At 42.8% G+C, this 25,221-nt stretch overlaps 1 protein-coding gene across 1 annotated transcript in view; it reads right to left on the bottom strand.

The window, feature by feature from the left end:
* Positions 1 to 25,221, bottom strand: part of LOC110828029 (glutamate [NMDA] receptor subunit 1) — a 136,886-nt gene that overhangs the window by 71,129 nt on the left and 40,536 nt on the right. Inside the window, exon 2 of the mRNA XM_087349069.1 lies at positions 24,474 to 24,513. The gene's annotated coding sequence lies outside the window, so the exon portion shown is untranslated. The remainder of the gene's footprint in view (positions 1 to 24,473; positions 24,514 to 25,221) is intronic.

Below are 25,221 nucleotides of genomic sequence, written 5' to 3' on the forward strand. Positions count from 1 at the left end.
TAGTGGCTGGATTCTGCCAGCGGTGTTGACTGAACCTCACGCCTCTTGGGCTTGTGGGGTAAAGACCACCTGAGCGCAACCCGAATCAGTTCCCCGAACCGAACAGTGATGAAAGTGTAACGGAGAATGAATCGAATCAGTTCACCTGCCACTTAGAAGACGGAATGTCGTCACAGCCGACAACCCATCTGCCTTAGGGATCGACTCCCAATTTCGATATGTGAAGTACTTCAGCACTTTCTCGAGTCAGACTCCAGTGCTCAGAGCGTACGTTTCGGACACGTGAGTGATTCAAGACCATTATCTTATAAAAACACGTATTAAGAAATAAGCAGTGAATTAAAAGACAATAAGGGGCCAAATTAATAAGGAACGAAGCTGTTTAAAGCCGAATCAGGGGCTAAGGAATATCAAGACGCTTGCACACCCGAAAATATAGCACGATGACGGCTAACAGTATATTTATAATGCGCCCATGCAAAACGGAGGCTTCAGCGAGTGGTACTAAAAATACCACCTCCTGAAGAAAAATTGGTATATTTTTATATGTATCCATTGATCTAGCCTCTGCATGCAGACCGGCTGTGGGGCCCACCAAGCCTCCGATCTAATGGCTTTCGGGGTCTTTCCCCGGGGGTAAAGCTGACCACTCAACTCTATCTAGTGCCGAGGTAAAGAATTAGTAGGAGCTACATGGCGGAACAACTTTACTTTTTTGATATTTTCACATCAACTGGTGAGAGTATTCTATCCGTCGACTACAGCCTTCTACCTAGTAAACGGCTAGACATTTCAATATTCACATATAGGAAGATGGATTTCTTCCGGAATTTTGCGCCGTAATCTGGTATCGCCTAAAAAAAAGTTCGCATGACAGCCATGCTGGAATCAGATACTAAGGAGACACAACACGAAGACTCCCTGTTTTCTATGGGAAACCTAACCTAAAAATGGGGAATGAAAACGCTTCAAAAAACAAAATGGAACTGTGGTTTTTATTAGCACGAATTGAAGGCAACGCTCCGCAGAACAATGCCGCGAGCTTCCGTCTGTCTCCTGACTTGGCAATCGATGTTTTTGTTGATCCAGCTGTCAAATTCTCTATGCGGCCAGGAGAGTAATTTCCATCTCAGCTCCATACACGGCCAATATTAAGTGAGAACAAACGTTTATTGTTTCTTGGTTGAATAAACGAGGCATTTTCAACTGTGTAGACCGTCGAGAGAGAGAGAGAGAGAGAGAGAGAGAGAGAGAGAGAGAACAAGGAGGCAATGAACGACGAGTTGGGAACTGAACTGAGGCAGTCACCGTGTATTTTAAGGCACGATCTCATCTAACCTCGAGTCCGAAGCATCGACACCCGGGATGAAGCTACTCGCTTCACTATACAGTCCTTGAAGGACCATGGTCTCCCCGCATACGGGAGGTTTGTTAATCTGTTTAGCTCCTTGGATTGGTGATCAGCTTATCACAAACCCAAAAGTACTGGCACCCCGGGAAATTATGCACATACAGTGGGCAGCTACCCACCCCCACACACCCTTTGATCTCCTTGCCTATTACTTATAACGGACGTCAAACGCAAAGATTCGCCCCGACTACTAAACAGGATCATGTTTACAAACCACTCCAGCATTCAGTATAGTTTACAAAATTATAAAACCCTAAGAACTAATATTCAATTGAAATTTTAACCAGGTACTGTACTCGGGGCGAAACTCTAAGCCCAAGGTCGTAAGGAATGCCTCATTTAATAAATTCATTTACTTATTTAAATATCACTTAAGTATCTTGACAACTTGAATCCGGGATGCCGTATTAATCGGGTACGCAAATCCGTACGTATTAAAACGAGTTGAAAGTCAGCGTAATGTCAACCAATGGATTGCAAGGTCGTGTGTCGTCCTGGATTTCATGGACCGCAGCGTACCTTCACCACATGAAAAAGTACAGCGAGAAAGTAGTTCACCTCGCACAAGTATGAATCACTTGTCTGAACACTTTGTCTTGACTTGTCCAGACTTCGAACATTGGGAGTGGAAAAATTTACTACGCTTTCAGCGTTCAGTAAGTTATTCTTGAATAAAAATCCAGGTAAGATAAAGCCAACATTTATAAAGATCAAAATTCGTTCACTTGTGTTAACTCAACCTCAGTTCTATCTACTTTAAAGAACGTGGAATAACTTGAACATCATTCGGGTCCATGTACCGCATTTTTCTTCAGTCCCTACGTCTCCGTACCCTACAACAATTTACGGGTAAATGGTTTTAACTCAACGGCTGTACAAAAGTCCAAAATGTCGAAAAAATATTCATTCTCGCTAAAATGCAATAAATGTTTGTGTATCTGGCGAAATATAGACAACATAAAGTTATATTTTGTAACAGTGGAACCAGTATTTGGTGGAAATTATTGCAGATCTCTACTTACGTGACAGTTAACAATCCAGATTTGTAACCGACATTCATTTGCAGAGAATTCAGTTCTTACTACATCGCGGACGAAGCGATACAATGTCCTTCTTCACAAATGACCAAAACGCGAAAGGACACATAAGAGTTCTTGGTCCTAGTATACAATTTCTCATTTCCCACTGCACGTATAAATTCAATGTTCTGTAACATTTTTATGTCTACAGTTATAATGGAGTTAAAACAAACTAGATTTATACGGAGTGATGGACAAATTGAATAATTTAATTTCAGACGATGCACACTGAATTAAAATCCACGAGATATTTGCCAATGGCCATAAATCTGTTAACACAGACAGTATAACAAAATTTTAACACTCAGCAACGCCCATCATCCCTATGGTAACTAACAAGAAGCTGCTATGCTGGCTTACGTCTCCTCTGACCCCGATTAACGACGAATAAAACTTCAGACAGACGGAGTACACTCACGAAAATGGTTCTCCTGTGTAGGCGAAAAGTATGAAAAACACGAAGGATCCTTCCAACAGGATTTAACACATCTTTAACCCGAATGTCCTCATTTCAGGCCTCTACGATTTTATTCAGATATATAAATGAAACTTTTGCCAACTTATTGTACATTTAAACAAAGGGAATATGCTTTCTCATGAAATTTCAGGCATTTACCGCGGTGAGTACGAAGACGGATGTCTTCTGGGTTGTAGCGCCATGTAGTCTGAAGGCAGCAAGGACCTCTGACACTCAGGTGAACTTCTACCAGATTACACGGCGCTGAAAACTACAAGAAAGCCATCTTCAAGAGTCGATTCTGTAATAATAATAAAAAGTACGATCTGCTTTCCAATCTTCGGTCTTCCCTGAAAAAGAACTTTACAAACGGGTCTTCTATGTATATCAAGTGAACGCGGTGTTGTTTCAGATATCAAGAAGGTTCTTTATCTTGAGGTTATTTAGAATGACTGTTCACGACTTTGTTTAACCTACGCAATTACTCTGCAACTGACGTCTCTTTGCAACAGAGATCGGAAAGCACTACACAAGTAACATTAAACACGTACAAGCTTGAGTATCTGCCACCAGGGGCAATAACGTAACTGTCAAGATCTCTTCACCATTTAAAACTTATCTTCCGATTTCATAACGTCTGTCTGCAGCTGACACCATCACAAACTGAGGTTTTAATAGTCGTTTCAGTGGGTCACAGCACGCAAATACAGAGAGCCTTTTTAAATTGAACTAACATGAAAACAGGCCACTCCTCTTACTTACTGCAGAAGACATTTCTTTCAGAACACGGGAAATGAGGGGAGGGGGGTGTATCTACGCGCAATACACCCGAGATTTATTTAATTCGTTGTTTAAAGTAAATAATATTGGAACAGTATACTCTTTGGTGTACAATGGCTTTCCAAAGTGATTTTCATGCCATATTATGTGTCGTTATTGCACCAATGAGATACCAGCCATCGCATTCCTAACACTGTCCTCATACCGTTCTTGCACTCATGTGATCCGAGGTCCTTTGTTGTTGAAAATCTAACATACAGACAGACATAATAGAACCGTAAAGTGTTTCTCTCTAGCGCCACCTAATAACATGAAAATATTGGCCAATTTCCGCTGAGAAGCAACATCGCGTACCCAGGTGCGAAGCACGTAACACGTTACAGCGATGACAGGACAAAGAAATGATGACGTCCACAGCTTCCCTTTGTTTCGGATATACAGCCATCGGAACTTTCTGGCCTCTGCGAAATTAAAGTTTAATCGTCATATGCGGTGATCTTAATTTAAAAGTTATAAGCCATATGTAAACTTTCTCCTATCAGAAATATATATTCTTGTGATATAAAACTTCAATTCGCTTCAAAACCAAATTTTAAGCCTTCAATATACGAGGCTCGTCCACAAACTAAGTTTCCCTGGGGCCGTTTACAGAAACAAAACACAATTTCATGGAAATATTTATTGCAACAGATACAGCAAGTGTCCAGCTATTTTTCAACATATTCGCCACCGGAATTGAGACATTTGTCATACCGTGGGACCAACTTTTGAATACCTGTGTCGTAGAAGTCTGCCGCCTGGGATTGGAACCACTGTGTGACAACCATCTCCGCCTCTCTGTCATTCTCAAAAAGCTGACGCTGACCGGACAGGAATTTCTTGAGGTGTAGGAAAGGATGGAAATCACTGGGAGCGAGGTCCGGGCTGTAGGGTGAATGATTAAACACCTCCCAGCTGAACTCCTGCAGGAGACTTGCTGTCCGTCGAGCCGTGTGCGGCCTAGCGTTATCACTGACCGCACTTCACAGTCGGCGGGAGCTGGAATAAGAACCTCCATCTTCAACAGCTGCAACGATGCTACTGTGAGAACGCGGGAAGTGCCGTTAGTGCATGCGCCATGCTACGTCATTGCTCTATCACGTACGCACAGTCGCTTCGCGCAATATAAGGTTTGCTAGCTGTGGGACGAGTGGGAAACTTACTTTGTGGACGCGCCTCGTACAATAACGCTGTAAAACAGACATCACGACATTACACACAAACAGGATACAACACAGAACACAGTCCAGACTTGCAGTCCAATAAAAGTAACGTGTCTGGGGTCTGTGTTTAGACCGGTTTCCGATTGGAGGGGGGAGACCCGTGGGGGGAACCCCCCCCCATTAATACTGAACCATTACTATGATTACCATGGAGTTCCATAGGAAGTAGTGCCTAGTGAGATCACTACTCCACGTTCAAAGATGGGGCAGACTCTCGAAAGGAGAATAATATTGCAAACGCACCAAAGAGTCCAGACTGCATGATAACTGACAAACATAATTTGTACAGTCTGCAACGGATACAGTTAAAATGACGCTTTCTGTTGTAAACTGAGCCTTACTATAGACTTAAAATAACATAACCCAGTTAAAAAAAATAACAATCACTTATTTTCGTTGTGTCTCTGGTACAGTAATTTCTCGCAGTTTATATATTTCCTTCGGGTGAGACATAGCGCACAAAATTTATTAGCATTATTTACTAATTACCCCGGAGTATACGTTCTAAAGTAGTAAGATAGTGTAATTGCGTCATATTGTGAATATTATAACAATTATTTATTTTAATCCGTCATGAATGATATTTTATTATCTTAATTATAAGAAATTTTAAATAAAAATTATATTGTGATCAGACGGATTAAAATAAATAATTGTTCTAAAGTAGGTAAAGATGTCCTCGTGCTGTGGTCAGCGTCACGTCTAGGCCGCGCTCTAACACCCAGTACCCATTGGACAGGAAGCTGGGTAGGTCCCAGAGCCGGTCTGGACAAAGATGCTAGAAGAAATATATCATTTGACTCCGCCGTGGATCGAGCTCTGGGCACCAGGACGTAGTCAGACACCCCGACCGGTATTTTCACCCACAGTAGTACAATGTTGATACCAGATATTTTTATGGACATGCGTCTTATTTAGGACATGTTTATTTTTCCTGGCAGTGCCGTAAAGTCCAGGCCTTTCAACAGAAACCATCTTTTTGTCGCAATAATTCCCTCCTGCTTTTAAAATAAACTCCTTTCCTTCCTGCGAGGAGCTAGCTAGCTTCTTTCAATTTCGCAGACTAAAAACCAAAACAAAGAGATTTACGTGGCGTCTCCTCGTTTCAGCTTCAAGTTGGAACTACGATGTAAGTAAATGCGACTGTAGCTGACAGAACTTCGCTCCCTATGCGCTAACAGATTTATAATCTCCGAACACAAGAAACTGACCCCACCTAATACGGACGTTAATCACTTAAACATAAAACATAATTTTATCGAACGCAACGGCCATGGATGACGCTAGAGCGTAGTATTAAGAAAGTCCAGAGTTCAAATCTCGGCCTGGAGACTGGCTATTCTGACGTGGTCTTCCTAAGTCCACCCAGACAAGTACCAGGACACTATTGCCCTATATTCTTAGCTACAATAGCAATACCTACACAATTTTTCACATTATTCATTCCACTTTTCATGTCATTAAAAATTTAACTTAAAATGTTCATTTCTTACGCTGGCTCTCAAGCGACATTTCCAATATTTCGTGCCGTCATCCAACAGTGACCCTCATGGGATCCAAAAAGTTTTCACAGTTCTACAATAATTTAATTCCAAACCCAGAAGTTTGCACAGCGGCCATATTGACATCGAAGACGGAGATTATGGAAAGACACGGGCTTGATGTTCCTGCCAGAGTTCTTGAAAACACAATGGCGCAAACACCACGCGTTGCGTTAAAGATGGAAAGTTACCGAAACGTCGGTAAACCAACAGACTAAGCGGCGCAACAACCCAAAGACCGCCATCTTCAAACTCACCACCAGCGTGAGAACTACAAATCCCAGTAAATGTATCTCTCGACTTCGTCGTTATCTCATAACAAAAACAAACAAGCGAACTGAAATGGAATGTATACACTTTCCCACCCTTTTCGCCGAAACATGAAAATAAATTTTAAACAAAGTTTTCTTTCTTCGACGCTGATTCAGATGTTTATCGGAAACTGATTGTCGGCCAAGAATAATTCGCATATTTTCCGAGTGCGTATCTACGTTTTCTTTTGTGTCGTGTTGCGAGAGAGGAGTTACATTTCTGTTTGCTCAAATCTAAAATTCATTCGCATGAACGGGAATTCACCGCTGAATGTGTAATTATCATTATTTCAACTTAAAAAGCTCACAGCTACATAGGCCTACAGATTGGAACGTATCATATTTCATTACATTTTAATAATGAGCTACATGAAAGTGAAAACAACCAAATGGATGGATTAAAACAGACAAGGTGGCTGCAATTGAAGTCTAATCGTTCGATTCCTTTGATGCTATTAGCAAATTAAACAAGACTGTGAGTTCAAATGATTTAAATATACACACAAGCGAGATAGAAAGAGAGCGAAAATGTTGATTTATACAACGTTTTAATGTTGAAGCGAAAACGTGAAGTGAACTGAAAATTACGGGCGTGCTTTCGGGGTGGTAACGAAGCCATGCGAGTTCATAACTGGTCCACACAAAATACTCCAATTAATTTGTGTTGTAGGGCTTGCGGATACCAGTGGGGGAAAAATTTCTGTTAAATGGTTACGAATCTCAGACAATTCACTGTCAACATATCCCGCGGATACCCGGGCATTTGTGTTGAGCCAAAACACCGCATACAACCGGAGTTTTCTTTGTAACATTAATCACCGAAGCAGACCTTCCTCGTGACGGTGAACCCGTTTATTTAGTCGCCCTGAGGTCAACTGCTCTAAAGAACACTCATCACGCGCACATCCGTCTCCTTTCCAGATCCAAGCAATACGAACTAGTGTTGTGATAATGACTAATGATGTTTGAGCAATTCAAAAGGAGTGCCAGCTGCATGGATCCTTCTCATTGGTCAACAGGGCTGAAAGGAATGGCCATGGTCGTTTAACATTTGCAATGAATAGTCCTGACAAGCCTCTCCAAGACCCGATCCCACGCCCTTTCAGTGTCGGATCCTGCCTACACTTGAAGATTATCGTGTTCGCGCTTGTAACGCCCTGATGATGGAGGCATCAAATATCTTTGAAACGTCCGTGCCTGCTTGCAGTAACAGGCATAATTTTGCAGCATTTTAACATATTTCCACTACGTTACAGTAAACTGATCTTACTGTAACAATACTTTTCGTGAGCTGATACAGGCCGAATGTGACCCCCAAGTCTGAAATAGATCGAAAACACCTGCGTTACAACCACCTGTCATCCATAACGCAAAATATGACAGCACGAACTTACGATCCTTTCTACGGACTTGGCGAAAGGTCAGTGGGCCTATAAGTTTAAGTTCGCCCTAAATATGACATCCGGTTAACGAATAATAAGGCAACACCGTGATCCATCCGTAGACACTCACTCACTGGGTTATGTAGTGAACATCCTGTTACAAACCTCGAATGTTAATCACCGCGCCCAAAATTCTCTGCACACTTTACCTTCGGCATGAGATATACATAATAAATACGTAATATGACAAATGATATTAATTCTGTAATAACGTGCATTAAGTCTATATTATACGATTCCATGTCTGCTTGCGCTCTACTCAAATGTGGACGAACGCAGCACGTGGGAAGACTAAATAATATTCAACATCTCAGTTCTTACCTCAAAGAAAACACAACACTTCACCAATACAAAGATCAACTGGTAAACGCTGTTTATTCTAGGAATAATACATAACTCACTCTCTGCAAGACACAATGCAGAGTTATTGGTTATTAAAGCAGACGCTACATACAGTTACCACTGAGTTTTATTAAAAGGGTTTACTGCTAAGAGATGGGGCCGGCCAAGTCGCTGAAAGTCGTTTTAAGACCTACATAAAAATATTCCTTTTGATGTTATCTTCTGAAACACCTGCTTACCGTAAACTGTGTCAATACATTAAAATAAATTAAAGTGTTGTGCTCAGTAGCGCGTACTGTTAACTGCTGCACGTCGTGGCTTTGTCAGAGGAAAAACGTTTCAACACTATGTGACGATAATGCCACCACAAGCACGTTACAGCTTAGGGTGGATACTACTGCTGGAAACACAACGAAGAGTTTAAGCAATTATTTCCACGCTAGAAGTTGGAAGGTAACGCCTGATGAGGCGACATACCAAACTTTACTCGGCCCCTGTATATTCTGCCAAAAGCTACACAGCCAAAGATGAGTCATACTGCCCTTCAGGCCCTTAATTGATGTTAACGAAACGTACAGCCATTAAGTGCCATGTTTACTGCCAGATCCATTATCCTGATCAACGTTAACCAACACTATTCGCCTGACAGCACGAGCCGGGAGAGCTCAGTCAGTATAGTGACTAGCTACGGGCTGGACGACCGGGGTTCGATCCTCGACGGGGGCAGAGGATTTTTCCTCGAGCCTCTGCGTCCAGACCGGCTCTGGGGCCCACCCAGCCTCCTCTACAATGGGTACCGGGGTCCTTTCCCGGGGGTAAAGCCGGCCGGGGCGTGATGCTGACCACTCACCCCCATCTAGTGCCGGGGTCAAGGAAGAGAGGAGCTATACCTCCACTCACCCCAAACGCCTACATGGCGTATAGTGGGACAAACTTTACTTTATTCGCCTGACAGCAAGTGAGTCATTATATCGTCACGGATGCTCGTCTTCATGACTTTAAACTTTCGCAGTTGGCGTGGTGTCGTCAAGCAACGTGACACAAAGAATCCTCGCGTGAAATTTACAGTCTTCTGGGTTGTAGCGCCGTGTAGTCTGCGGTCTGGTATATTGTAAAGCAGGATGTGACACCTGAATGTAAATCATCAGACGAGAAAACAGTGAACATTTTCTTTTCTCATGTCCTTCGAAGTGAAGAAAATTAATCAGGGTACTTGTGGGCTATCGGGACACATCGCTTTAAAAATAGGTTACGTTGGTTTAGGTTAGGTTAGTTTAGGTTAGGTTGGTTTAAGTTAGTTTAGTTTAGGTTAGGTTAGGTTAGTTTAGGTTAGGTTAGGTTAGGTTGGTTAGTTTAGGTTAGTTTAGGTTAGTTTAGGTTAGGTTGGTTTAGATTAGTTTAGTTTAGGTTAGTTTAGGTTAGTTCAGTTTAGGTTAGTTTAGGTTAGGTTAGTTTAGGTTAGGTTAGGTTAGGTTAGTTTAGGTTAGGTTAGGTTAGGTTAGGTTAGGTTAGTTTAGGTTAGGTTAATGTGTGTGGATAAATGACATATACTTGAAAGTTATTATATTTTATTTCAATAAATGACAACTAACCTAACTTAACCTATTTTTAAAGCGATGTGTCCCGATAACCCACAAGTACCTTAATGAGCTTGTAGCAACCAGGAACAAATGAAGAAAAACTCGAGGGCAAATGGTCTCGGGCCGGATGTGGCCCACGGTCCGCCAGTTGAAGCACGCTACTAACACGTAATGAACACATGTTGATCGGGGGGGGGGGAGAGTGATAGGGGGAGAGAGAGACGGCCGGGCACAGCGTTTCGAACTGGGGATCTTCCAAAAACATGTCCAGAGGATTGCCCCAACACCTATCCGCTCGGAATCCTATACTTTATTCCTCGTCGTTACATAATATACAAGCCAAACTATTTCCTTCTACCCTGCCAAATGCGTTCTGCTTTTAACAGCCAACACCAGGAAATGCAGACGGGGGAAATACGCAGAAACATTTTACGCCGCGGACACCCACACTTTCAGGGTCATTACAACACTTCTGCAACTGCACGGCGACAAAGGTCAGCATACGCCATCCAGTTCCGGAACTACGACGAAGACCTGGGATTCCACTGAACAACGCTTGGTCAGTTCTCACACTAATGTGCCATCAAACTGCAGACTTCTGCAGTGATAAATGTGGTTTTGATAGCAAATGCTAGAATATATTTACACAGCAAACAAACCACACCACGCTCTGATGTGTTTGCTCTAAAATCAGGGGGTTTTAGTGAGAGATTTGTGGAACGTGTGAACGAAGGGACCACATAATTTGTGACAGGATAAAATATGTACCACCTGAACGTTCTACGAAACTAGGCAATTGTCGGGTGCACCGGCCCAGTTTATCAGTCAAAGGACATCTCCACGCACTCGCACTGGCATGGAACCTAATTTCTTGGGGTCATACTAGAAGACTCAGGTCTCGTCACTTTGTTGCCATTTCATATTCCTAAAAATACCAGTTTTCCCCCATTTTTAAACCCAGAACTTTGTCGTTGACATTCTTCTGGAATCATTTTTGTACAGTCTCCCTTCGTTTTTCTGTCCCCCCCCCCCCAAAAAAAATGTACAACATGGCAACCGCGCGAATAGTCTTTCGTGTGGAAAGTTTCCCAGTACGTATACGGTGTGGGCATGAGGCGAAAATCTGCGACCAGACTGTACTGGACAGACAGTTCCCATCAACTTATAGCCCATTTCTCTGAGGCTATGTGGATCGGCCAACGATACAGAACAACATTCTGAGACAAACTTATGACTTGTCTAAAGTTACTATTTTAAATGGCTGAAGATTACAGGGTTCCACGTATAGGTTACTGCTATTGCAGGAACACGCTGACGATTTAATAACCAATGCCTGCGATAGATATTTCCATTTCGAAGCCAGATTTATGTCGCCGTGTTTTATCAGCAAACGTCAATATTAGAACAAAGTGAGTTATGAACCAAGATGAGAGCAGGAGGGGACTATATCCACCTGGGATGAAAAATCGATCAGTGCAGCTGCTCATGACCGAGGCATAAGTTCCAACAGAATCCTTACAATGACTGCAGACAGACGCTATAACCTACAAAAACTATTTTTACGCCAGATAAACCGTGATAAAAACAGATCAAACATACCACGGACGTGGGAAGCAAACATCCATACGGCACTGTAATTAAATTTTAAAACAGGCCACGACCACTTCATTTCCAGTTCATAATCGAAATTACCTTCGGCTAATACAGAACGCTATATAACACGAAATGCTTCAGCACCCCAAACTTTGGCTGATTATTATTGGGCGAAATCTGACTGCAAACGGAAGTTGAAGGAAAGAAGTCACTCCTTCCGCGCCTCGACCTACGCACTCCCACTAGGTTGCTAAATAAGGTCAGGCGTCGATAGCGTCGTTACGCTCATCTCGAGCCCAACAACTTTCCGGCTAACAACGCTTGGCTGAATGGAGTTTGGAGTTGTATAATGCATTTTATCTTACAGGTTCTGCTGTGTTCTGCCGTGTTCCGGTGTATGGATCGCCACAGAACCTGGAAATCAACACGGAGTATCTTTCGTTTTACGAAGTATTAACCGGGGTAACACGAATGGACCATTTCTGGCCGAGATACGTTCGCCGAATACTTTGGTTTCCCCTGCCAAATTACAAACCCAGTAACCGTCAATTCACCAACATTATCACCGGGAGCTGGCGAAATGCGCCCACATAAGCCCGAAACACCAGAGAACTTCATACTCAAATTTCATGTCCTCACGGAGGCGAGTATAAAGATTACTGATTGTCTTCCGCGATAATGTACGAGTTTAGCAAATCCCTGTGATTATGGAGGCAGCAAGTACCTCTGAACAGCCAGAGTACAAAGCGCAACATCGCGGACGACATTTTCAAAAGACTTCATCATTACGTCTACACAAAACAGTACCTTTGGGACACGCTGTCACAATTTCACGATATTTCTCGACGTTACCCTCCAATTATTTCTAATAATATAGAATATATAAACTATCAAAATTAGTATTAAACCATCATCGATGCTTGTGCAAACGATGCACAATGCTCTGTTTAACTACTGACATAATTGGATTAGTAATCACATTTCACACCAGGTACACACAGCTGAACGAGGCACGTGGAATATTTCATTCTGACGCTGTACAAGCGATCGGCCCACAGTTTGAGACACATCTCTCGGCACACGTGAACGCCAATGGCACGCCGAGCACTAACATCAGAGCTGCAAATTCGCGCTGACGTAAAATAATCACATTATCCGACGCGCTGATTTCCCAACGCAGGCTTCTTTGATTTATTTTCGAGCGGATTATTGTTTCTGTCGATGAAACAAGTTTGTGAGCAAAGCAGGCTATAAATAAACATCAAACACTTTCAAAAGGTCATACATAACATATAACTGGGCAATGCAAAGGTTACGTTGAGTGGTGGGGGGGTGGAACTTGCATGGCTGGACGCCACTTTTGGTCCTCGAATGAAGATGAGCGTTGGAGTTGAACGCGATCATTTGATCAGACAGACGGCAGTAACGATATAAACGGAAACACGTTTTGTATCACATCGTTCGCTACCAGAAAGCGACGTCGCTGAACTGTTATGCTGTAAGCTCGCCTACGGGAAGGTCCAGGTGTGTCCGTAGAAGCGAGATCCGTATCTAACATCAACCTGACGATAGTCATTCACTTATTTAAGAAATACCTCGCCTTTTACAGAACCTGAAGGTTCATTACTTCGTTCAGAACAGCCCGCCACATTAATCAAGCCCACATCCTCCAAAGGTACTGTCTTAAGATCAATTTTAACGGTAACCACCCATCTATGTTCAGGTCTTGACAGTAGTCTCGTCTCTTCAGGTATTTCCGATCAAAGTTCTGTACGCATTTATCTCACACATTCATGCTACAAGTACTTTCAATCTTATCCTCCCCAACCTGATAATCCTAAGAATATTTTGGGAAAGCACTGATTAGGAAGTTTCTCAAGATGTATTTTTTCCCAGCTTCCAGTTCCATCAGAACTTATGTAAATGGACAGATAAATGCTTACAGAGATTCTGAAACAAGAAATGAAAATGGCAATAATGTACTTCACGAAAAGACTGACCTCAGCAAGGAGTGACGCATCTACTTGAAGACCTGAACCCGTAGCCAGACTGACATATATGGGCACACGACAGATTAATGAAGCCGCGGTCAGCACTTCCTTAAACAGAACTCCATCTGAGTGGGCGCGTGCTGTACAAACCGCTGTCGTAAACAAGGAATAACAAATCCATGCATAATAGACGCAAAATTAATCTTCATTCGTTGCCTGAAATTACTTTCCACTCCCTATAAATTACGCCCCCCCCCCCAAAAAAACCCTCAAGCAAGATGAACATATACCAGTTTATTTATAACTACGAAAAAGACAACCTACATGAACGATCAGCGTGTCAGTTCCGTTCTGAAACGCCATCGGTTTGACGTTCAGTCTTTCAAAAAGTTTAATTTTAACATCGGCAGACATTTGCCGTTCCCACGCCACAGGAAGTGTGAACGAGAACGGCAAACAAGTCAGGCCGTCGGCTACACACACCAGGTTCTAATGCGGGAAGTTTAATTAGCACGTGTCGGTGTGCTGTACACATCTGAAGAGATCCTTCCTCTAATCGCCTACATTATGCTACCAATGTCTTATAAGTTGTCTATCGCCCTTTAGTTGCAGAAATAGAGGCGGTACGTCCTACACATCGTCTGTATAACACATCCTACGGATTTCTTGCCATGAAAATATAAAAACTTTAACAAATGTCTGTACGGTAATTCCTTCAACATATGATTCAGCATGCGCGCCTATTTACAGCGACAGGGACACTAAGTGCAAGGTGTTTTAACACACGGGAATCCCTTATAAGAGCAAATGGATATTTGAGATTCAGCAAACACGTTCCATTTCACGTTACCGTGACAATTATAAATCCAATAATTACACAAAACCAGCTTCAATGTCTACAACAACCTATTTATTTTGGCTGTGGAAATAATGTCCAGGGTGTTCTGAGCGGCCTCTGAAATTTCTCAGTTTTGAAACACTGACGACTATCCTTTTGGGAAACAAAATTTCTTCGAACGTCAGTGCTGCAGATACACTCAAATTTGGAACCAAATAACTGTATCTATTTGCTGGTAATCTGACTAAAAGGCTCGCTACAAAACATTGTCGGCCAACAGTTTTGCAAACAAATTTCGTCAGTTTTCAAACAGTCCGCAAACAATATTTCGCTTTATTTTTTCTAGTGGAAACTGAAAACAAGACAAAGTGTTAGCAAGAGTGGACGTCTTTCTTCTAAATACGTCATCGGCGTATCTCGTGCTCAGAATGTCGACAGGCGAGAATACGTCAAAGCTTGATATTCTTTATAAAAAAAAATCATCTGTAGCAACACTTCAAAATTGGCTGGTGTCATTCTGACAATATATTTCTGAAGCCAGTTTCATCTCATACCTTCAAATCCGCCAAAAGGGTATCTCCACACGTAGCTTCTTTGAGAACGTGTCTTCTGCTTCGTAGCCAGTCATTTAACGGAGATTATATACAGCGAGCGCTGATTCCAGCAACACAACATGATCTTCTGATGCCTGGACCCACACAGTTTGCCGACAGTCCGCAAACACAGTCGACAAACTGTCTGCAATCAGCGTATGCCGACAATGTTTTCAGGTTTTCACACGCCTTTTACTACTTCCAAGACAGATATTCTCCTCCAACAGAGTCCTGATCTGAATAGTTTTAATACCGACATTCCCCTGAGCCACAACTTCACAACTGTTTATATATTCATATGACACTTGTTTTCACCTTTATCGTTGCACGCGAAATGATTATTACTCGGCATTGTACTATTTATGAGAACTGGGAATGGACGTTCTGTTAAAAGTTTCCACAGTCTGCCAAATACACATTCAAGGCTACAAAATAATTCTGTTGACAATACTCTTGAAATTTCTACGCCACTATCCATGCATATTATTTACAGTATCCATGGTGACAAAGTGTCGGATCGGCTCAAATAGCGCGACACATCAAACTCGAACAACCGCGATGTTATAGAAAGGATTTGCTTCCAATGCGCTGACCACCGTTGACCTCAACTTTGATTTTTTTTAAATTTTTTTTAATAAGACTAAGTCGATGTTGGTGTTCTGGGTTCCAACGTCGAGGGCACTGATAAGGGTCGCTTTCATTTTCCTGCCCCTTGCATGCCTGACAGCCCCTCTTCAGGCCAAGCTCTTGTCAGCCCGTCTCCTAGTGGCTTCTCTGCTCTCATCCTCTTCACCACAGGTCCGACTAAGTTTCCACCCTGTCCGACCGGTTTCCATATCTCAAACAAACTCCTCAAGACCGGCTAACTCATTACCATGACGACGGAGGCAGCAAGAACCTCAGAAGTCAGTAAACTACCACATTACGGGACAGAACTTTCCAGAAAACAGTAATTTTCTTGGTTTACAGAATTCAGACCAGCCGAAGGATAACTGTCAGAGTTGGAGAGGAATGTAAATAATGTACGAAGCGGGCACAAGATGTTTATGAAGCCCCTCTGTGCCACACACAGCTATGTAGCTAGCGCATTTGGAAAAGGAATAACATCGCTTACACGAATTAAAACGTGGCATTTGAAATTAACATACTGTAGAAGAAATTAACACAACCGTTGGGATATACCTAACCTAACAACGCAACTTATAAACAAACACTGGCTTGTCACTCGCTCACAGAATATGTGGTCGTGTTGTCCTCTGAGAGCTTTCATATTGCCACACCGTGCATGGCCACTATCATTTTATACAACTATTAACCCATTTTATAACAGTGCTTTTAACACCAACTCTGAACACGACTTCAACCAATGCGTTTTCCCCTGTCTGGCAGATGGTCGTGCACCTATCAAGAACGTTCCTTACAGTAATAAGCGCCAGTGGTTCATAACAGCCGTCACGAAAGCCTAGCAACACGCCTTGGTAAATTTCAGGTTCTCGCCGTGGCGACTGATGAAGGAGGCAGCAGGGACCTCTGAAACTTCTACCAGACTCCATGGCACAACAAACCAAAACACAGTGATCTTAGCAATGTTATAGTCTACACGCATTCTTCCTCCCACTTCGCATGCTACATGTCCGGCCAAACTCAATCTCCATATTTTAGTAACCATTACAATATTAGTTCAGGCGTACAAATCATAAATCTCGCATTCGAAAATTATCACTAGCAATACAAAAAGTGGCAGTATCGTGACAACCATCACTTGAAGACGGGAGTAGATCATCCCGAAACGTCGTTATATCAAATACAACTCACTGGACAACGTGCAACACAGGGTTCGTGTAACGAAACAAAAATTGCCTACTTTCAAACGACACTTTATACAGTGACAGCCAATGAAAATATGCACTGTCAGCCAAAACAGGTAGCAATTCGTCGAGACCAGGAGAGCTCATCTCATGATACAAATCTGCATAATGACATTGAGACAATTACAACACAAAGAACCTAAAAACCTGTTATTCAAATACTCCACGCGCATTCTACCACTGTGCGGCCAGCAAAAAATACCGACACTCCTGAAAAAGTCAAATTACAGTATTTCTCCTTCACCGGACTGCTCTCAAACATCGACGATGCTCGTTACACTACGAAAGGCGAAATCATGACACTGTTCTCATGGTGGCGAATACCTAGCCGCTGATCAGGGGATGCAATGCCGTGCTTTTTTATTTAGTGTTCTGTCTGACGACAGGTCCATATGAACAGGATCCTTCCATCCTTTTCTCCGACTGGGACCTGTTCATATACGTTCTTGGCAGATGATCCAGAAGTGGTTTGCCATTGCCTTATTCTGTGTGTGAATGGGATGCCACGGAGAAACCGGGGAAGCCCCCGGAGGAAATCTCCGTGTTGCCTAGACCACGGCCTTGCCCAACACAAGTTATAAATTCGGGCACCGCCGGGAATCGAACCCGAGACTCCAGGATTACAAGGCCAGCGTTCTAACCGCTGGACCACCTCATCTTATTATTATTTAGTGTTCTGTCTGACGACAGGTCCATATGAACAGGATCCTTCGATCCTTTTCTCGGACTGGGACCTGTTCATATACGTTCTTGGCAGATGATCCAGAAGTGGTTTGCCATTGCCTTCTTCTGTGTGTGAATGGATGCCACGGAGAAACCGGGGATGCCCCCGGAGGAAAACTCCGTGTTGCCTATACCACGGCCTCGCCCAACACAAGTTATAAATTCGGGCACCGCCGGGAATCGAACCCGAGACTCCAGGATTACAAGGCCAGCGTTCTAACCGCTAGACCACCGTACTTCAAGGTAAATAAGAGTGTTTCGTCGTAATAGACTGCCTCCATCTTCAATTTCTCCCATTTATTTTCTGTTCATGTCATGACTTAGACGGCTTCTCAGTCCGGGTGATTTCAAGTAACATTCATGGCGGACGAAATTGCACTAGAAGATATTATTGTCGGAGTTCTTCGGTTTTCTCTTGATAATCATCATTTCACCATTGCCCGAAACTCATCTATGACCGCCCCAGGAGTCGTGCGATAGTCCTGGCTAATCAACACATCACTAGTACCCTTGGACCCAAGTTAGAGGCTTCATCTCTGACCCAACACTTGGCTTGTCTCGGAGCGAAATTAGTTTACTTTTATAACCATTTAACTTCTATAAAATATACAAACGGACAGAACTGTAACCCTGTTTATGAGACCAATGAAGCATGTAATTTGTTCTGAGACTGCATCAGGACCGTTTCTCGCCTCACCCCCCCTTAATCAGACGTGCAAGTAAACGGACTAGAGATCAATACTCAGGGTGAAGTTTAGACGAGGAAGTAGAAGTTCAGGGGGAGCTGCGAGGTTCTCGCGACTTGCGTGCTCTCTTGCTCAATCACAAGATACTTAAACACGGAAATGCTCTTACAACCAAAACTCGTCCAGACTGAATACATCCTCGACTGTCCCACAACGATAAAGATTTCAATTCAAGTTTCACCGTAGATTTGCAGCAGTAAAACAAGAGACACAACTCAAGGGTAGACAAACTCCGCGTCTGGTTTTCTACTAACTGGTATCACGTCTACATGTTAGTGTGTCCATTATAGTTTATGATCTGTTATGCACGGTACCTGCCGTCCTTTCCTATCCGTGCACACGGTCATGGGTTTAATGGAATATAAGAATGACGACGAACGTTCAGTAACAAGCAAAGTGTGTACTGTTGTTTGCGAAATCTGGGACACGCAGAGGTCTGTAAGGGTCGGGTTAAAATAATAATCAATCGCCCTGATGATGGAGGTAGCGAGGACCTCTGAAACGTCTGTAACCTTCTACCAGACTACAAGACGCAACAACCCAGACTACAGCCATCATCAGTCTCACCGACGTCTCAAATCCTAAGGGTAAAATATTTTAAGATGAACTCAGGGCTCAGGGTCGGATAAAATTCGAATCTGCATCTGCAAGTGAGGGTCTTACAGCATCATTGTGAGTGCCAAGAATTAGTAAGGGATATGAAACACGTGTGTCAAGCTTTCTACGTTTCCACGAATACTGCTTTTTACCCCCTGACAGGAACAAAATTAAACTGTCTTTAAAATCCGGGTCTAAATCTGCAGCTTAAAGTATTAAAGCATGCGTAAAAGGACAGAAATTTAATTTAATTTAATTTTCGCCTTAATTCACCGCGGGTAGAAAATTATACATCACTCACGAGACTTAATGCTTCATTTATATTGGACCGAGAAGATGCTGCAAACCTACAAGATGTATAAAGAATGGACGCAACTGGATACTTCCTCGCTAAAGCCAAAAACTTTTTCGTCCGCCAAATATTTATTCAAATAGACCTCCAGTTGTTTTTGGCCAATCAAATTACAAAATTTAATTAAAACTGTTCTCGCACAGGATATTAGTAAGGCCAGGTGTAGAGGATAAATCTAAAACTATAAATAAAACTAATACATAAACCGTATGATTAGTTATTTTATAAAATTATCAGTAGCCAATCTTTTGACAGCTGGAACTAGACAATACGTCTTAGGGTGATGACATTGCAGAGTATTTAAAGTTGACGAATCAAATGCAGCGGTAATATCAAATCTACCTGTTTTAAGCTTTGGCGTCTATTACATAAACAATCTACAGACCCGGTGATCTGTGTTTATTTAGGCCAATACGGTACATAGATATTTGTTAGCAATGACCAAGCAGCTGTAAACTCCACTTAGTGACAAATAATTAGAAGGCTAAATAAGACAGGCATGGCGCGTTCTCTGGCTGAAGAAAGCTTTCAGATAGGTTACGGATAGTGGATGCAAAAATCCTTCGTTAAATACGCTGTCGCAAACAGCCGACAAAGGGCGGTACTCCACTTGATGGTCCCCCGGGGGAGAAGGGGTTAACAGTGGCGGGCTCTTGAGAACACAGTAGTAATTTGCCTAGCTGGTAGTAATGTCAGCTTCTCGAGTAGGATACTGCTTTCTGCGGGAGATTATCTTCGACGTACATGAACAGACAGGAGGAAGCACATTTACCATTATCACGAATGCAGTGTTATTATCGAGTGGCGATGGGAAACGTTTTTTTTTTTGAACTGCAACCAAAGGCAGACGACCTTGAATCACATATCTGAAAAATAACTAACCCACTCTTTACACACCAAGCACAGCGTCTCGGAACAAACAACGAAGCGTACGCCACGACACTCCCAGTGAGGTGACAATATTTAATACCTTTGTGCCCAGATATGATTATAATGAGTGTGAGAACCCCATCAGAAAGTTACGTCATCTGCTGACCCTTGTAATACTAGTCACATCCAGAGCTCGGTCTACCGGATGCAGACATCTCTTCCGCAGTCAGATGTTGAAAATGCACGGGTCGCGATTACGACTTAAGAAGACGAAAATACGGAACATTCAGAAGACAGTGGGTAATGCCTTGCGAGTTGATTTACTGGCAAGTACGGCTACTTCACACGAGGGCAGGTTAATAAAAAGATGTGATCCTGTCTTAACTGTATATTACGTATTCAGTAGACAGAGCGATATTATACCACATAAAAACAAAAAAATGGCTTCTCACTGTCAAGTTCATCCCAAATAAAACCTACAACTGCGAAGTTGGAACCCCTTTCCCGTCAGTTCCGGCAACAGGTGGGTTATTCCGACCTCACTCTACTCTCCACTCAACGCGTTTCGTTTCGTCTTCGTTCATCCCCAGTTCAGCCAACCTTTTGTAATTTCATTTCCGCCTCTCTTCCCGACGACTGCCACCAACGCAACAGACGGACAGTCTGCTGACACCAATAGCGTCACACCGCTGTAAGGCAGGACACTCCAAGCTTCGAACTTTCAACCGTTACCTGGGCAACAAATTACATTTTTCGAACAGTGGTCTACAGATTTTTACATCGTGTAATTTTTTTTTCAAGGGAGTCTCATGGCATCACGAAGAAATCCGTCGCGACGACAGGCGTCGGTTTTACAGTTTCGTTTCCTTTGTCGTTCGGAGACCTACTTGCAATAAATTTGGCGACTCCTAAAGTCATCGCGATGTCTGGCGTCAATCATAACATCGTGATCAATGTTATGGCAAAAGCTTCACGGCGCCATCTCAACAAGCCAGATATATGACAAACGACGTTCCAATTACACTGGGCTCGATGTTAGAGAATCTACGCCCAATATCGCGACGCCCTCAAATTACGCCAAATTTACAGCAGAAGTATCTAGATGACACTGAAGACGAAACTAGAAAATCGACGCCGAGCGACGGGACGCCAATACAATGCCTTAGGAATGACTCAAACATTAGGAGCGGCATTAGAAAGTCGACGCCCGGGGTCGTGACGCTCTCAAATGATTCCAAATTTACAGCAAATAAGTCTCCAGATGACAATGAACTCTCACCTAGAAAACCTACGCCAAGCGTAGCGACGCTTTCGAAGAATGAGATTTTAATGCACACGACGGTCCGGCCGCCACTGGAAACTATACAAAATCGACGCCGAGCGTGTCGGCTTCGATAATCGGATTTTTAAGTGGGCGCCGGTATTATATTTTTACTAGCCCAGGCGCTGGAGTTTCCTTTCTCTGCCTAACTAACCGAATTAGAGGATTGTGAATGATGAATCTGAAGTCATCGTGCATGGTTTATTTAAGGCACTGCCACAGAATCTTACAAGAAAAGTGAAACCGCCATCCTGTTTCTTATTAGAGAGGTCGCGGACTCAAACCCCGGTCTGGACACCTTTCGTTTTCCTCCGTCCCTCCAGGAAATACCGACACCGCCTTAAATTAGACGACGACCGCCTTCTAGATCCTTCCCAATTCATTGTTCACTATTATCCGACGCTAGACAGTCCGAGCGTTGTTAACCGCATCCAAGACTTCCGCAGGACAAAGCACTGAACCTGCCGAACGCTAAGCTGGAATGTTATTCACTGAACCGCGATGTTTGATAACAAATATCTTGGCAATACGTGAGGCCCGCTCACGGTAAATTTTGGGCAGTGAAGCTTGGCTAAGATGCTGCGGGCAAATACTTGGCACGGGTATGAGAAAAGTGGAAGATTTTGGTGGAAACTACATTGAGGTGCGACAATATACTTCACATCATCACCCCATTTTTTCCCCTAGACTCCGGGAAGAATATGAAGGCCCCAAAGACCAACAAAACACACACACAGTAAGCGTAAACGCCTTCCAAAACGAAACTTTATATTTAAGATTTGAGGTTCTCACGGTGGCCAGATGATGGCTGACTTCTTGGCTTTCGTCGTGCAATGTTACATATTTTCCATCCACGTACTCCAAAAATTCAGTGACCCTGTCGAAATTCTCTTCTGAGAACCAGAAAAGCACATAATCACGGGCAACCATCAGCACAAATCTTCTGACTACATATTCCTACACCTTCAAACATACGAACCACATACTCCTCATCACTGACCAGTTAGCTGTAACACATTTACAAACAGCTCTCAGTTTAAACTTCGCACGTTGAATGGATACCAGAACGAAATTAGCAACTGTTTCTAACACCAACATCAATCCAAAATTTATAAATGGGAATTTTTCCTCGTCCGAGGTTCAAACTTACTTACTCCAAGGAGCCGAATCATTCCTGAGAAGCCAAACAGTCGATCATCCACTCAAGAAATTACGAAAATTTTATGGAACCTGAAGATTCATTATAGTGTCCACAAAAGCCTACCACTGGTTCCTAATCAGAGCCAGATGAATCCAGTTCGTACCACCCCACCCGATATCCCTAAGGTCCATTTTAATATTATCCTCCCACGTACGTCTTAGTCTACCAAGTGGTTTCTTTCCTTCTGGCTTGCCCATCAAAACCCTATATATGCATTCCTCGCCAAATATAATTAGACTGAGGATCAAACTACAAACGCAAACTAGATACAGCGCGTTACTTATTTAAGCAAAACTTTGGGGGTGACAATGTGGGAAGAGAGATAATACGTATCTTATGGGAAGACGCCGTGAAGATGCTAACTGGAGTGAGATGGCTTACGGATCACATCCGCGACGGATTTTGGTATTTACGGTGTTGAACCCTTCGGTTATATTAATACACAGCTGCATTCGCTGAGGAAATCTATCTGACGTATACTGAGATAAAACCACAGATTTACCACAAGCAAGGCTTTAGAGTGGCTTCGATGTATCCAAACATGCCAATTCCACACAGTTACCACAATGTCAGGTCATCCACGGAGACGTCAGGAAACGAGCTACGTTTTATTTCCACAAGAGTTCACACGTAGCCCGCGAGCCCCACAGTGACAAACATTCCCATTTCCATACGCACTAAAAGTAATGTGTCAACATGACACAACAAAGCAAATAGTGTGAATAATTCTCATCTGGGGAATCCACGAAAGCGGAAAACTCGTCATTTGTTCTCGCTTTGCATTCTCCCCAGTTCTGTGTATCATTCCTACAAACAGTCGGCAGAAGGTCGACTGTCATTTGTCACAGGGAAGAGGTTCACACCAAGGCAGCGTGTGGGAAAGACATAGACGCGACTTGATGTATCGCGGTCCGTGCGGCCCCGTTGTAATGAACGCGACCACATTAATACACAAGCAGTGAACTGCTGACAAGTGTGGCTGTGACACGCCTATAACTTTAAACCGAAATGTTTTATTTATGAGTAAAATTAACCATGATCACAGAATTCAGAACATTATTCAAAGTAGATGCTTCTATGTATCAATGGATATTCGCTTTTTTCCTTCAAATTATCGGTCATTTTCAGTCTAGCCGGACCATACACCCACGCGCGTTAAGTTTAACCTCACAGTACGACGCCAACAACCTTTACAGATGAAGACGAATGTCTTCTAGAATAGTGCACTGCGAAGTCCGGGAGGTATTAACCTACGTTTCTAAGGAACTTACTGCCACCATCATCAGGGAGATGAAACCTCGACGAAAGAGTGGCGATACATCAATATGAAGCTGCCAATATTGCCATCTCATCGACCGATGTAATTCACATCGGTTATTGTGTGTTCCAAGCACAAGACTCATAAAATGAACGCGAGATATGAAAGTAATGTTTTTTTCCCCGTTCTTCAGCATATTTTATCTCAGACGAACAGAAAAGATACCGTATATAACAAATCAAAATGTATCTTTTCATAAAACTGGACCACTACAGCTTACAAAAGATTATCTTATTACTTCTAATTTGTGTACTCACATGTTCGCGTGTGGAAAGCATCTCACTGGAGCATTCTGTTCTGAAAATAAAGTAAAAACAACATGGAGTCTATAAACAGAAAAGAAAAACATGACAAATCGCATCCCGATGACACATTTTTATCAAACCATACGTTGTGCACGGGGTATTGGGCAAGTCTGCAACGTCTTTATTAAACATAAGCTTGCAAAAAGTACGCAAATGCATTTTTATCTCAGACATGGCATTCATCCTGTTATCTGGTAGCCAACAGGGAAGGACCAATGGCCAGAGACAGACGGACTGACTCATGTTCAGGAGCAGATTATGGGATCCGATTCGTTCTGCTCGTTTCCTCTTTCAGCCTACTTTCAAATCGCATGACCACTTGCTACAGAAGAAAAAAGTACTTATGCAACACATCTGTGCAACTGCACGTTCTTTGAGCGGCGTAATGCAAGCGAATGCAGAGGAACGTCTCTTAGTTTCTTAGAAAACCCACAAATGTTATTGCCAAGATCTTGCATAACTCCATATTTCAGCAACGTGTTCATGCTCAAACCAAATGTGCAACTGCCATGTTCCACCTCCTTCAACAGTTAAATAACTCAATTTTGTATATTTATGCTTCGTATGATTCTCACTGTAAACATCGATTACTTCCTCAAGCAGCTGATCTTTGTAATGGTGAAGTCTTGTGGTTTCTTTGCGGTACGGACTGAATTTTATAAATACTACTTTGACAAGTTCTGGCTTCAAAGAGCTAAGC

Source organism: Zootermopsis nevadensis, unplaced genomic scaffold (genome assembly GCF_977971745.1).
Source record: "Zootermopsis nevadensis isolate Lab colony 2312 unplaced genomic scaffold, Znev_1.0 Znev_ptg000015l, whole genome shotgun sequence".
Lineage (NCBI taxonomy): Eukaryota > Metazoa > Arthropoda > Insecta > Blattodea > Termopsidae > Zootermopsis > Zootermopsis nevadensis.